Source organism: Schistocerca americana, chromosome 2 (genome assembly GCF_021461395.2).
Source record: "Schistocerca americana isolate TAMUIC-IGC-003095 chromosome 2, iqSchAmer2.1, whole genome shotgun sequence".
NCBI lineage: Eukaryota > Metazoa > Arthropoda > Insecta > Orthoptera > Acrididae > Schistocerca > Schistocerca americana.
The window spans coordinates 747,765,157-747,778,932 of record NC_060120.1 but is presented as its reverse complement, the minus strand read 5'-3'; the positions used below and the strand labels follow the sequence as shown (position 1 = coordinate 747,778,932).

The 13,776-nt window shown below is 44.0% G+C and overlaps 1 protein-coding gene across 4 annotated transcripts in view; it reads right to left on the bottom strand.

The window, feature by feature from the left end:
• LOC124594917 (protein PALS2) overlaps positions 1-13,776 on the bottom strand; it is a 344,549-nt gene that overhangs the window by 207,946 nt on the left and 122,827 nt on the right. The gene's annotated exons all lie outside the window — the stretch shown is intronic.

Genomic DNA, 13,776 nt, shown 5'->3' with positions numbered 1-13,776 from the left:
AGGTGAGCCAGATGTGTACCTGGAATACCAGTCAGGTCAAGAATGTCGTTCTTAAGCGGTTTTATGCACTAATCTATGAAAATATTGTAGTACTCCATACCCAGTTCAAAAAAACGACATTCAAATAGTGTAAATACAGGTAAGAGAAAAGCAACGTTAACACGATTCACAATATATACAGATCAAATAAATCAGCAATTGCGAATAGGGACTACATCAGCTGTAGAATGGAATGACGACAGTGAAAATTTGTACCGGACCGGGACTCGAACCTGAATTTCCCGCTTATCGCGAGCGGTCGCCTTAGCATTTTTTACCCATTTTTTTTAATTCCAGAAAAACAGTAAGAAAAATAGCTAGCTTACAATGAAATGACATAAATAAGGTGACAGATAACTGGAGTCATAAATTACAGCATTCAAAGAATGAGGAATGATATTCAGTCTTTAGCAGTAGCACACATTTAGCACCTTCACTGTCACCTTCAACTGGTGGCAGTCCAGCACGCACATTTTCTTCTTCTGCAGCCTGGGGTTCCTCATCATCATTTCCCAGACCCAAATTACTCATTCAGTATATCCTTGATGTGTGTTCCTTACAGGGTAAATTACGTGGACAGAAGAGCAGTCCCGAACAGCGACATCGCAAAGTCCTTCACTGTCTTGTTATTTTTTGTCAATTACAGCCTTCTAAACGCTTCCTTAGGGAGTTCAAGATCTTCCTTTGTACGGACACCAGATGTTTGCCGTCATGTTCTTGTATCTGCTATACTACTGATTGACTTTTCATGTGTGACTCGCAGGTGAGGTTGGGGTCGGGAACGTGACCCAACCCATCTCCTCTCCACGAGGAATCCACGTGTTCCTAACCTATACCTATTCTATTGAAGACAATTCGGAGCATGTCACCATATTTCTTATTGGATTCTGATACTTAAGTGTCTTGGCTTGTTCAAATAGCTCTGAGCACTATGGGACTTAACTTCTGAGGTCATCAGTCCCCTAGAACTTAGAACTAATTAAACCTAACTAACCTAAGGACAGCACGTACATCCATGCCCGAGGCAGGATTCGAACCTGCGACTGTAGCGGTCACGCGGTTCCGGACTTAAGTGTCTTCTCTAATTCATTTTCCATATACATCTTGTTGGCTATCCGTCCACGACTCACTGCCAGACACAAACTTCCATATGTCGTCAACCATGCGTCTACAATCTGTATTGGTACAGCCATTATGTATATTCCTGTACAGGAGAGACATTTTACTTGAAAGTCACTTGCCCAATGTCGGCGGATAAATAGGATATTGCAGTGCCTGCGTTATTCCAATTACGCTGCAAAGTTCCTTTGAACATGCACCGGCCGAAAGAACTTACATCGTAGCCAGAAAAACACAGACTCTGCACTGTCGCTTCATACAGAGATGCCGCACGGAACTGCGTACATAGTTAACAGGAAAGCGGAAACGTGGTGTCGGAAATGCCAATCTGTTATGTGATTCACGACAGTACAAGCCAACGTAGTCGCAAGCGCTTCGTCTCTTATTTCAAGGAGAGAAGGTGTCCCTTTGAAATGAGTAAGTTAATGCAACCAATTTGTCCATTACATTAGGTTAGTTACGTATATTAAATGAATCGGTTCTTAAGGGGTTTGGATTGAAAAGAATTCAGTGTGGTATTTACGCATATATCTATGCCATGTTTGTACGATCTTATTGTTTAAAACATTTTACAAACAGCAGTATTATGAGTACAATCACAGGTTACGCTAGGAGCTAATGTAACAAACACAGAAAGGCAAACTGTAAGTAAGTTTAATCGTTTCTGGTTAAATATGAACAATTTTTGCAGATGCAAAATATGTACGTAAAGAAGTGCGACAGCACTGTATTCAAGCGGAAACCCGAGTGAACAGAGGAAGCTAAGGTAGCCGCAAGAGAGGAGACAACTGTGCATGCTCCAACGTTTAACACACAGTGCCTTATGGAATGCTACGGCACTTCGCACTTCGCGCTAGAGAAAACAAAATAACACGAAATATACAAGGCAGCCGTTGTGACCGAGCGGTTCTAGGCGCTTCAGTCCGGAACCGCGCTGCTGCTACGGTCGCAGGTTCGAATCCTGCCTCAGGCATGGATGTGTGTGATGTCCTTAAGTTAGTTAGGTTTAAGTAGTTCTAAGTCTATGGGACTGATCACCTCAGATGTTCAAGTCCCATAGTGCTTAGAGCCAAACAAGTGTCAAGTAGGAAGCATACAATGGCTACCTTAATTGAACTGTAGCAGTTATTTGCTACTATGGATGTCTGGGTTGAATTAACTCCTTGATGACTAGTCCTTGTTTCTTTGGAGCGATTTATTTTGGGACAGTCGAATTACGTATGTTTCTTAAAGACACTGAAGCGCCAAACGAACCGGTATAGGCATGCGTATTCAAATACAGAAATATGTAAACACGCGGAATCGGCGCTGAGGTCGGCAACGCCTATATAAGACAACAAGGTTCTGGCGCAGTTGTTAGATTGGTTAATGCTGCTACAATGGCAGGTTTAAGTAAGTTTGAACGTGGTGTTATAGTTGGTGCACGAGTGACGGGACACAGCGTATCCGAGGTATCGATGAAGTCGGGATTTTCCCGCACGACCATTTCACGAGTGGACCATGAATACCAGACATATGGTAAAATATCAAATCTCCGACATCGTTGCGGCCGGAAAAAGATCCTGCAAGAACGGGATCAACGACGACTGAAGAGAATCGTTCAACGTGGCAGAAGTGCAACCCTTCTGCAAATTACTGCAGATTTCAATGCTGGGCCAAGTGTCAGCGTGCGAACCATTCAACGAAACAATATCAATATGGGCTTTCGAAGTCGGAAGCCCACTCGTGTAGCCTTGATGGCTGCGCGACACCAAGTTTCACGCCTCTCCTGGTTGGTTCAAATGGCTCTGAGCACTATGGGACTCAACTTCTGAGGTATTTAGTCCCCTAGAACTTAAAACTAGTTAAACCTAACTAACCTAAGGACATCACACACATCCATGCCCGAGGCAGGATTCGAACCTGCGACCGTAGCGGTTTCGCGGTTCCAGACTGCAGCGCCTAGAACCGCACGACCACTTCGGCCGGCGCCTCTCCTGGGCCTGTCAACACTGACATTGGATTGTTGATGAGTGGAAACATGTTGCCTGGTCGGATGGGTCTCATTGCATCGAGCGGATGGAAGTGTACGGGTATGGAGACAACCTCATCAATCCGTGGTCCCTGCAAGTCATCTAGCGGTTCTAGGCGCTCAGTCCGGAGCCGCGCGACTGCTACGGTCGCAGGTTCGAATCCTGCCTCGGGCATGGATGTGTGTGATGTCCTTAGTTAGGTTTAAGTAGTTCTAAGTTCTAGGGGACTGATGACCATAGATGTTAAGTCCCATAGTGCTCAGAGCCATTTGAACCATTTTTTTGAACCTGCAAGTCATCAGGGAACTGTTCAAGATGGTGGAGGCTCTGGAATGGTGTGGGGAGTGTGCAGTTGGAGTGATATGGGACGCCTGATACGTCTAGGCACGACTCTGACAGGTGTCACGTACGTAAGCGTTCTGTCTCGCCACCTTCATCCATTCATGTCCATTGTGAATTCCGACCGACTTGGGCAATTCCGGCAGGACAATGCGACACCCCACACGTCCAGAATTGCTACAGAGTGGCTCCAAAAACACTCTTCTGACTATTCCACTGGCCATCAGATTCCCCAGACATGAATATTATTGAGCATATCTGGGATGCCTTGCAATGTGCTGTTCAGGAAAGATCTCGACCCCCTCGTGCCCTTACGGATTTATGGACAGCCCTGCAGGATTCATGGTGTCAATTCTCTCCAGCACAACTTAAGACATTGTGCGTATCGAACCGGGGACCTAGAAACGACGGAGAGGCGTCGTCCCCGCCGTAGCCTTCAGTGGTTCACAACAAGCTACAGCAGTCCACTCATCCCACCGCTGCCCCACACCAAACCCAGTGTTATTGTGTGGTTCCGCCCCCATTGGATCCCCCCGGGAACGTCTCATACCAGAGGAGCGTAACCCCAAGTTTTTGCGTGGGAGAGTAATTATGGTGTACGCATACGTGGAGAGAGTGTTTGCGCAGCAATCGCCGACATAGTGTAAGTGAGGCGCAATAAGGGGAACCAGGACGCATTCGCCGAGGCAGATGGAAAACCGCCTTAAAAACCATCCACAGGGTGCCCGGCACACCGGACTTCGACACTAATCCGCCGGGCGGATTCGTACCGGGGACCGCCACACCTTCCCGCTCGGAAAGCAGCGCGTTAGATCGCGCGACTAGCCGGGCGGGGTGTTGGGTAGTTTGAGGGAAGAGACCAGACAGCAAGGTCATCGGTACCATCGGATTAGGGAAAGACAAGGAAGGAAGTTGGCCGTACCCTTTCAAAGGAACCATCCCGGCATTTGCCTGGAGCGATTTAGGGAAATCACGGAAAACCTAAATCAGGATGGCCGGACGCGGGATTGAACCGTCGTCCTCCAGAATACGAGTCCAGTGTGCTAACTACTGCGCCACCTCGCTCGGTTGCCTGGTGGGCACTTCAGACATTAGTCGAGTCCACGCCTCGTCATGTTGCGCCACTTCTTCGTGATGTATGGATGTGAGACCTGGACCATTAGAAAGGCTGAACGGCGAAGAATTGACTCCTTCGAATTGTGGTGTTGGAGGAAACTTCTTAGAGTTCCATGGACTGCAAAGAGAACCAACAGATCAATATTGGAGGAAATAAAACCAGATTTCTCCCTGGAAGGTCTAATATTAAAACAAAAGCTGACCTACTTTGGACACACAATGCGAAAGCATGCCTCGCTGGAAAAAAACATTAATGCTGGGGAAGATTGAAGGAACTATAAGAAGAGGACGTCAGAGGAAGATATGGATCGATGGCATCACAGAAGCAATGTGTTCCTACCTGGAAGGTCTACGGGAGACAGGAAAAAGTGGGGTGATTTGGTTCATGGGGTCACGAAGAGTCGGAACCGACTAAACGTATATAGAGAGAGAGAGACCAGTTTCTTTGGCTCTTCAGTGTGAAACAAGCTACTGGTTTGTTATTTTCCAGTCAACTCATTTTATTGTATTTAATTAGTTGATAAGTACTACATGGAAGTGTAAAATTATTTGTTGAGGCAAGCTTTCAACAGAGCAGTTACAACACTGCCAGAAAGGCCAAGGCCACAAGTGTTTTTGATTTCTGTTCCTCTTCCTGTGTACACTTAATATCTACAATAAATCTAGGTTCAACATCGCACAATATAAACAATTTTATTCCAAATCTGTTCCTTTTATTTGGTACATACTGTCTGATAACAGATCTACCTTTCCAGAGAATTAGAGACTCGTGAATACACAAATCACTTTATAGATTTAGAATTAACTTGAATTTCACTGAAAAAAAATTCAAAATACACTTTATTTTGTAAAGCCTATTCGTCCTCTCCGCGTCTCACAAAACGCCTGCATCACTAAAATGTAACATTCGAAGAACGTCAGAAATCTGTACCTAGGCATTTCTTTCGAAAAGAAAGAAGTTTCAGTCAATGGGTCTGTAGACCAAAGGTCCTTCATTCTATCCTTTTTTACGTGAGACATCAGCACGCAGACTGCTAAAAACTCACATATTTCGTTTGCACTTGTATCTGTCGACTGTATTCCCCTGGAAGATCCTTGACAGCGTTCTTTCACTACTTTGCGAAATCCGTTTGTTTCACTGATAAAGTATCCGTAATTGTTTGTTCAAGACAATCTCAAAAGATTCCCTTTCACCAAGTTACTCACTTAGTCCACATTGAAGACTCCCTCCAGAATTATCGTTAGGAAAAGCGCAGTTCTGAGGTGTAAACACGCCATTTGTTAACCATCTATTTTCACTGTTTCCGAGTTTCTCTTTCTTTCTCGCTTGTGAAGGGCCCGGTTGGTGAATAATCTCAACGTCACTCGATGAATCTTCGCTTTCTCTTGATAATACCTTGGAGTCTTTGTGACCTTCGAATTACTACCAGGTTCCCGCATTTAGCAGTATTTATCTAATTTCATCGTCACTCAAACCTTTCGAACGAGTCATTTTCATCAAACACGAAAATATAAGTGCAAGGACTGAATTTAGTTCCCACAGATCGAATGCATACTAGACCTCCTTAAAACGCAGGTAGATACAGATGTTCGCAACAGCTTTCAGCACCATTCATTCACAGAAGGGAGCAATCGTACCGATGCGGTGGCAGATACACAAGACAATACGGCCGCCTCCGTACTGGTACGCCGTTCCGCAAAGGGTAATAGTAGCATGTAGTTACTACATTCACAATAATTACCTATAGCCGCGTGAGATGGATTTACAGCCTTTTACCTGTCAGACATGCAGTTATCTTGCTTAGGCGAATTATACATCATTAGCGGACCCTGTCGGGAGTGAGACAAACGTTAAGGAAAACGAATGTTTAATTTAGAAAAAAAGAGTGGACAAAATCAGAAGCTTGACTAATATTTCGTGACTATTAACTAAATTTTACGTCTGGAATACGCAACTCATAAAATATTTCGTGTGCGGTAAACTGATATGCTGCTGTAATCTGTAACACGTGTGACAAGCCCTTCTGCACATATGCCACTCGCTGCTATCGTGGCTAAAACGAAAGATCTATTACAGTCAAAGAAAACTGTGATTAACAGCTTCCGCAGTGAGCGTGGTAGCGTTTCTTAAGCGGCGCACTGTGTGTACTTCTGTGGTGACATTGTACCGTGAGTAGGCAAACCGCCCGTTGAGAATAAGCCACGTGCAGAATGCAAAGAGGTATACGTCACTGATGTGAGAGGAAAACAAAGGAGTACGGCTGTCTATTTTGTAGCCAGTGCAAGACACGAGTCTAGACGGCCGGGGTTCGATTTCATATCGATTCTATGATTTCGTTCATATGGCTCTGAGCACTATGCGACTTAACTTCTGACGTCATCAGTCGCCTAGAACTTAGAACTAATTAAACCTAACTAACCTAAGGACATCACACACATCCGTGCCCGAGGCAGGATTCGAACCTGCGACCGTTGCGGTCGCTCGGTTCCAGACTGTAGCGCCTAGATCCGCACGGCCACTCCGGCCGGCTATGATTTCGTCTGTTGCTTTTTTTCACCATGGCAACGATTCGTTAATGTGAAAACTGCCACGCTGCACTTTTGTTTGGAGTCTCAGATTAAACTGTAGGTACCCCCTATAACCAGCTAAATACGACAGTTCAAAAGCGGGAGGGAGGCGAAAGTGTACCACCCCCAAAAGAACCGTGCTTAGTAAAGCACTACCACGTTCAGTCTGACTGACTGGCTGCGTAGTCCACATACACCTCAAAAACCGGTAACATCAAATTTCCCCTATTGACAATGCGCTGTATGAGATTACATTCATGTCACTCTGACTCTCCAATCAGAGACACTTTTACCTTGGAATTTTGTGTTCTTATTTTCTCCTTTTTAGATTTGTATCGCAAGGCATAAATCCGTGGAATATCGAACGGAAACGATGTGCACGCTAAGCATTCCCCGAAGTGAACCAGTTACGGCACGTCGCATTTTATGGACAGCAGTATCTAACATGGAGGTCCTACAGCCTGTCAAACTATGTACTGTCCGGATTTGGTGTTTTTATCTGTGTTTATCTCCAAACTTTTGAGATTTTAACTTTATACAGAGTTGACGAGGACGTAGAAAGTGTGGTAAAACGTCAATTGCGCACAGTCGGGGTGAAAACCTAGCAGGTGTGAAACTGCTCGGAATTGGTTCGGAGCCTGGTCTCGGCCTGGTTTGTGGCACTCCTCTCAGTTATCAGAAGCTCATACCAATTACCATTTGTTATACTGGTTACGAACCATTCGTCTCATTGGTAACACTAGATGCAGCCATAAGCTACTGGTGCAGCATTGCAGCAACAAATAGGTCGAACTGTCTGCAATCAGCTAGTCCCTTTGATGCTAGAAGATATCAGTCGACAGCCACACATCTACTTAGACCTACTCTCTGCTCGTCCCCTACTTTTTTATTGGCCTCAAGTTTCCTATAAAGCAGGAAAAATATAACACAGACACCTATCAATCTAAAATAGGGCCTAGACATGGAAAATCGGGCGCTTGCAAAGCGGGGTGCAGAGAATGTCTGCACGGACGTCGCTACAACTGGACTTAATTCGCCTCAACTCGGCTTGCATGGTCAAGCCGCAGCGGTGCACTGCCGAGTGCGTTGATAAGACGGCTTATTCAACACTGAAACAGGTAAGCGCAAGACATTTACTAGAATAGTGGAACAACCTACTCCGAAAACAGCAAAGATTTCGGATGGTCCATTTAACCCGGAATGAGAACCCCTTATTTATTTGTTGGTAGTGATGATAAAGCCAACTGTCTAATCTGAGGTACAATAATTACGTGAGTAAGGAAATCGTCTGCTGGAAGACACTACAGCAAGCTGTATTTAGAAAAGTATGGTGAAATCATAGGGGACGCCATAGAGGAAGAATTAAGGAAGTTTCAAACTCCTCCAGAAGAGAATTCTGTATCCACAAATGAGGTTTGTATCGATACTTTAGCATGTTTATTTTGGTTACAGGTCCTGCAGAACGAACTGAAGTTTTTTTACATTCCTCTCGAAGGTGTATTCGTTTTCGTTTGTATTATTCCTAACAAAATCTTTTTACTGTAATTTAAGCACTATGGGACTTAACAGCTGAGGTCATCAGTCCGTTAGGCTTAGAAATACTTAAACCTAACTAACCTAAGGACATCATACACATCCAAGCCCGAGGCGGGATTCGAACCTGCGACCGTAGCAGCAGCGCGGTTCCGGCCTGAAGCGCCTAGAACCGCTAGGCCACAACGGCCGGCTCTATTTTAGGACGAAAAAGATGAAGGGAGTTGCGAAAGGACTCAGGGATAGTAATAAAGTTCCTCTACGTCTAGCAACAGCTGGGAAGCGGTTTATGGAAGGGCCATTAACGAAGAATATTTTGTTGGACATGGTAGAGACAATGTATACCACATCAGCTCCCGCATGCAGCAGAATACCATTTTCCAGCATGACACTATCTCGGTGAATCAGCGACATTGTCGGGAATTTGTTTGAACAACTGGCAGCCAAAATTTAAAACCTGCTAGCGTGTTGCATAACACTTGATGAGTCAACAGATGTTAGCGACACTGATCAGTTAGCCATTTTTTTGTGTGGCGTGGACGACGACAAACACGTAACGGATAAGCTCCGGGATACGATTTCGATGAAGGACACAGCTACAGGGGCGGATATTTTAGAAATGGTTGAAGTGGCAGCTGAAGAAATTGAACTCACTTGCGAAAACCTCTTTTCCGTAACCACATTAGGGGCGTCAGCAATTCGCGGTAAATAAACGGGTTTATTGGCCTGCTGCGGAAAAAAGTTAAACATACCAAATTTGCCTTCCGTCCATCGCTTTGCACGCCAAGAGACTCTTTGTGCGAAAGTTATCGGTCTTCAAGACTTGATTAACGTAGAAGTTGTAAGTAGGCTGTTTAAGTTTTCTTATTGGTAACGCCACGTAGCGCTCTGTATGAAAATCACTGGCTGTGCTGTGTGCAGTCTGTGGCTAGTTTGCGTTGTTGTCTGCCATTTTAGTGTTGGGCTATTGGCTGTTAGCAGCGCGTAGCGTTGCGCAGTTGGAGGTGAGCCGCCAGCAGCGGTGGATGTGGGGAGTGAGATGGCGGAGTTTTGGACAGAGACAGTACATTTGTAAGACTGGATGCCATGAACTGATATATATATATTATGACTTTTGAACACTATTAAGGTAAATACATTGTTTGTTCTCTATCAAAATCTTTCATTTGCTAACAATGCCTATCAGTTGTTAGTGCCTTCAGTAGTTTCAATCTTTTATTTAGCTGGCAGTAGTGGCGCTCGCTGTATTGCAGTAGTTCGAGTAGCGAAGATTTTTGTGAGGAAAGTGATTATTGTTAGTCAGGGCCATTCTTTTGTAGGGATTTTTAAAAGTCAGATTGCGTTGCGCTAAAAATATTGTGTGTCAGTTTAGTGATGATCAGAATAGGTAAAGAGAGAAATGTCTGAGTACGTTCAGTTCTGCTCAGCTGTTTGAAAATCAAATAATGTAAGAGGTTTATCAGCACAGTAATTCATTAATTTTTCTAAGGGGACGTTTCAAAGTGTGCATCGTGATCGCTAGTCGTTCTTAGGGGGTCGTTTATCATCAGTTCAAACAATTTTTGATTTCATCTAAAAAGGAGTAACCAGATATCCCCTGCCATGCCGAGATACGCTGTTTGAGCAAAGGAAAATTGTTTTCCCGATTTTAGAGTTCGTCACGCCTTGGCTCAGATTTTGGAAGACAAAGGACATCCGGAGCCACTTTTGCAAGACCCTGTATGGACAGCTGATCTAGGATTTTTAGCAGACATTATGGCCCCCCCCTAAATGATTTAAGTCTGAAACTCCGAAAAGAAAACAATCTCATCAACAATATGGTCGACGAAAGAAAAGCTTTTGAACGTAAGCTTCAGCTCCTCAGAAACAAACTTTCAGTGAAAACTACGTAACGCTCTTCTGACCTAGGTAATTGATAGATAAATGTTACCTTTAATAAGGGATCCGGGTTTTAAACGTGTTTTATTCAAAACGGTACTATAGTTTTGTTTGACAGTATCTGCGCGGGGAGGAGCGCGTTTTGATAGATACCTCGTGCTACAATCCCTTGAAAATGAATTTAGCGACTGATTCCAGTTAATGTTCCGTTATATCACTAACAGCAAAATGAAGTCGATTTTGTTAAATGTACATGTATAACATTACATTACAGACAATAGTCCACAGTACCTGTATATTAAAACATAACGCCTTTTAGTACTTCAGAGCAACTTTATACGTTACTTTCATTCATTAACATTTAACTTGAAGTCGATACTTTATGTATTTGTAAAGTACTTTTCGATAGCAATTGAAAGTGCACCTCCCGATAGACATTTCGAAGAAAGCCATTTGCAACCCCATGATGATCGAAAGCATTTATTTTACAACATTACTGGTCTTGGCTAGCTGCAAAACATAATCTGCAATTATGCTAATCCATAAACTTACGACTAATGTCACAAAGAATAACAAATATATCGGTTTCGGAGGATACAGGATCCTCAAACATCCCCGGACCTCACAAAATAAATTTCGCCTGGTAATTTATGGCGACATAAACTTTCAGTGTTAAATTAATCAATGAAGAAGGGTCCTAGTAGATAGGAAAAAACAATAGTTAAATACTTCATCATGATAAATTAACAGGCACACGAATCATGTACACTTAATAGATGTGACCACACGAAAACATATGACATCAATGAAAAATGTCTAACATTTACATCTATGTTCTGCAAACCACTGTGAAGCGCATGGAAGAGTTATTGTTTTTCTCCCGTTTCATTCATGTATGGAGTGCGGGAAGAATGATTATTTCAATGCCCCCGTGCGCGCTGTAATTAATTTAGTCCTGTCCTCGCGACTCCCGCGGGAGAGATACGTAGGGAGTTGTACATTCCTAGAGTCGTAATTTAAAGCCGGTTCTTGAAGCTTTGTAGCAGGCTCTCTCGGGATAGCTTGCGTCTATCTTGAAGAGTCTGCCAGTTCACTTTCTTCAGCATCTCTGTGACACACTCCAATGGGTTAAACAAAGCTGTTAACATTCGTTTAGTCCTATCTGGTACGGGTCCCACACACTCGAGCAATATTCTAGGATGGGTCACACGAGTGGTTCGTGAGCAGCCTCCCTTGTGGACTGATCGCACTTCCCCAGTATTCTACCAATAAACCGAAGACTGCCATCTGCTTTCCCCCGACTGAGCCTATGTGATCATTTCATACAAAGTGTTACACACACGTATTTTTGTGTGTTAACCGACTCTAACTACGAGTCGTTGATTTATAGGCTTAGAATACTAGTTTTTTTTTTTTTTTTTTTAGTTTGGTAAAGAGCACAGTTTTGCATTTCTGAACATTTAAAGCAAGTTGCCAATCTCTGCACGACTTTGAAATCTTATCAAGATCTGACTGATTACTTATGCGACTAGGTTCAGACAGTACTTCGTTATAGACAGCTGCATCATCCGCGAAAATACGGTATTCAACAAAATGCCAGTGGAAAAAAAAACAAAAGATTCAACTATTCATTTCCATTAAATACAAATTCTCTGTTTCGTAAAACATATATAACCAACAACGCAAATGCTGGCCGTGAAGACCTGTATGTACGACTAAAGTGGTATGAACTTAATCCGGTTCTAGCCTGATTTGTTCGAATTACGTCCTCTACAAAATATTTGTTATATTTAGTTTTATGCAGTCCACAACTACAAATAAACTTTCTTTCCCTAGGAAAGGAAACCTAATGGAGTAACGTACACTCACGGGAAAAAGATCACAACAGCAAAAAAATAATCAATTTCTGGAATACATTTGTCTAGGCAACATATTTAAGCTATTAACATTGCAAGATCACAAGTTAAAGTAAGAGAGAGATAAGCCATTGCAAATGTGAAATGGTGGTAGACTAATGGTATGGTTAACCCCAATAATGTTGAATGCAAGCATGGAAACGTGCATTCAGTGCCTTGTGCAGGTGCCGGATGTCAGGTTGTGGGATGGAGTTCCATCCCTGTTATACTTAATCGATCAGTACGAGGACGGTTAATGCAGTTTGCTAATGACACTGGAGTTTTCGTCCGATGATGTCGCATACGCATACAGATCTGATGATCTAGCAGACTAAAGCAACATGTAGACACTCTGTAGAGCATGTTCGGTTACAACAGCGGTATGGGCGAGCGTTATCCTGTTGGAAAACACCCCCTCGAATTCTGTTCATGAATGGCAGCACAACAGTGCGAATCACCAGACTGACATACAGTTTTGCAGTCAGGGTGTGTGGCATAAGCATGAGAGTGTCCCTGCTGTCACACGAAATCGCACCCCAAACCATATCTTCTGGTGTAGGTCCAGTGTGTTTAGCACAAAGACAGCTTGGTTGCCGGCTCTCAACTGGCTTCCTTCTAACCAACACACGGCTGTTCAAATGTTCAAATGTGTGTGAAATCTTATGGGACTTAACTGCTAAGGTCATCAGTCCCTAAGCTTTCACACTACTTAACCTAAATTATCCTAAGGACAAACACACACACACCCATGCCCGAGGGAGGGCTCGAACCTCCGCCGGACACACGGATATCACCGGCGCCGAGGGAGAACCAGCTTTCATCAGAAAACACAGCAGACCTCCACCCTGCCCTCCAATGAGCTCTCGTTTAACACCACTAAAGTCTCAAATGGCGGGCGTTAGGGGTTAGTGGAACGCTCGCTAGAGGACGTCTGGGTCGGAGCTCTCCTCGAAGTAACCGATTTGCAACAGCTCATTGTGTCACTGTGGTACCAGCATAGGGCTTAAATTGCTGCTGCAGATGCAGTACGATGCGCCAGAGCCATAGGCCGAACAAGATAGTCTTTCCTCTCGGTAGTGCCACATGGTCGTCCGCAGCCTGGTCTTCTTGGGACCGTACCTTCCCGTGACCACGGCTGCTAGCAATCAAGTACAATGGGTACATTCCTGCCAAGTCTTTCTACAGTCCCGCAGTAGAAACATCCATCTTCTCTTAGCTGTATTACACGACCTCAGTCAAACTCAGTGAGGTGTTAATAATGGCGTGTTTGCCGGCTT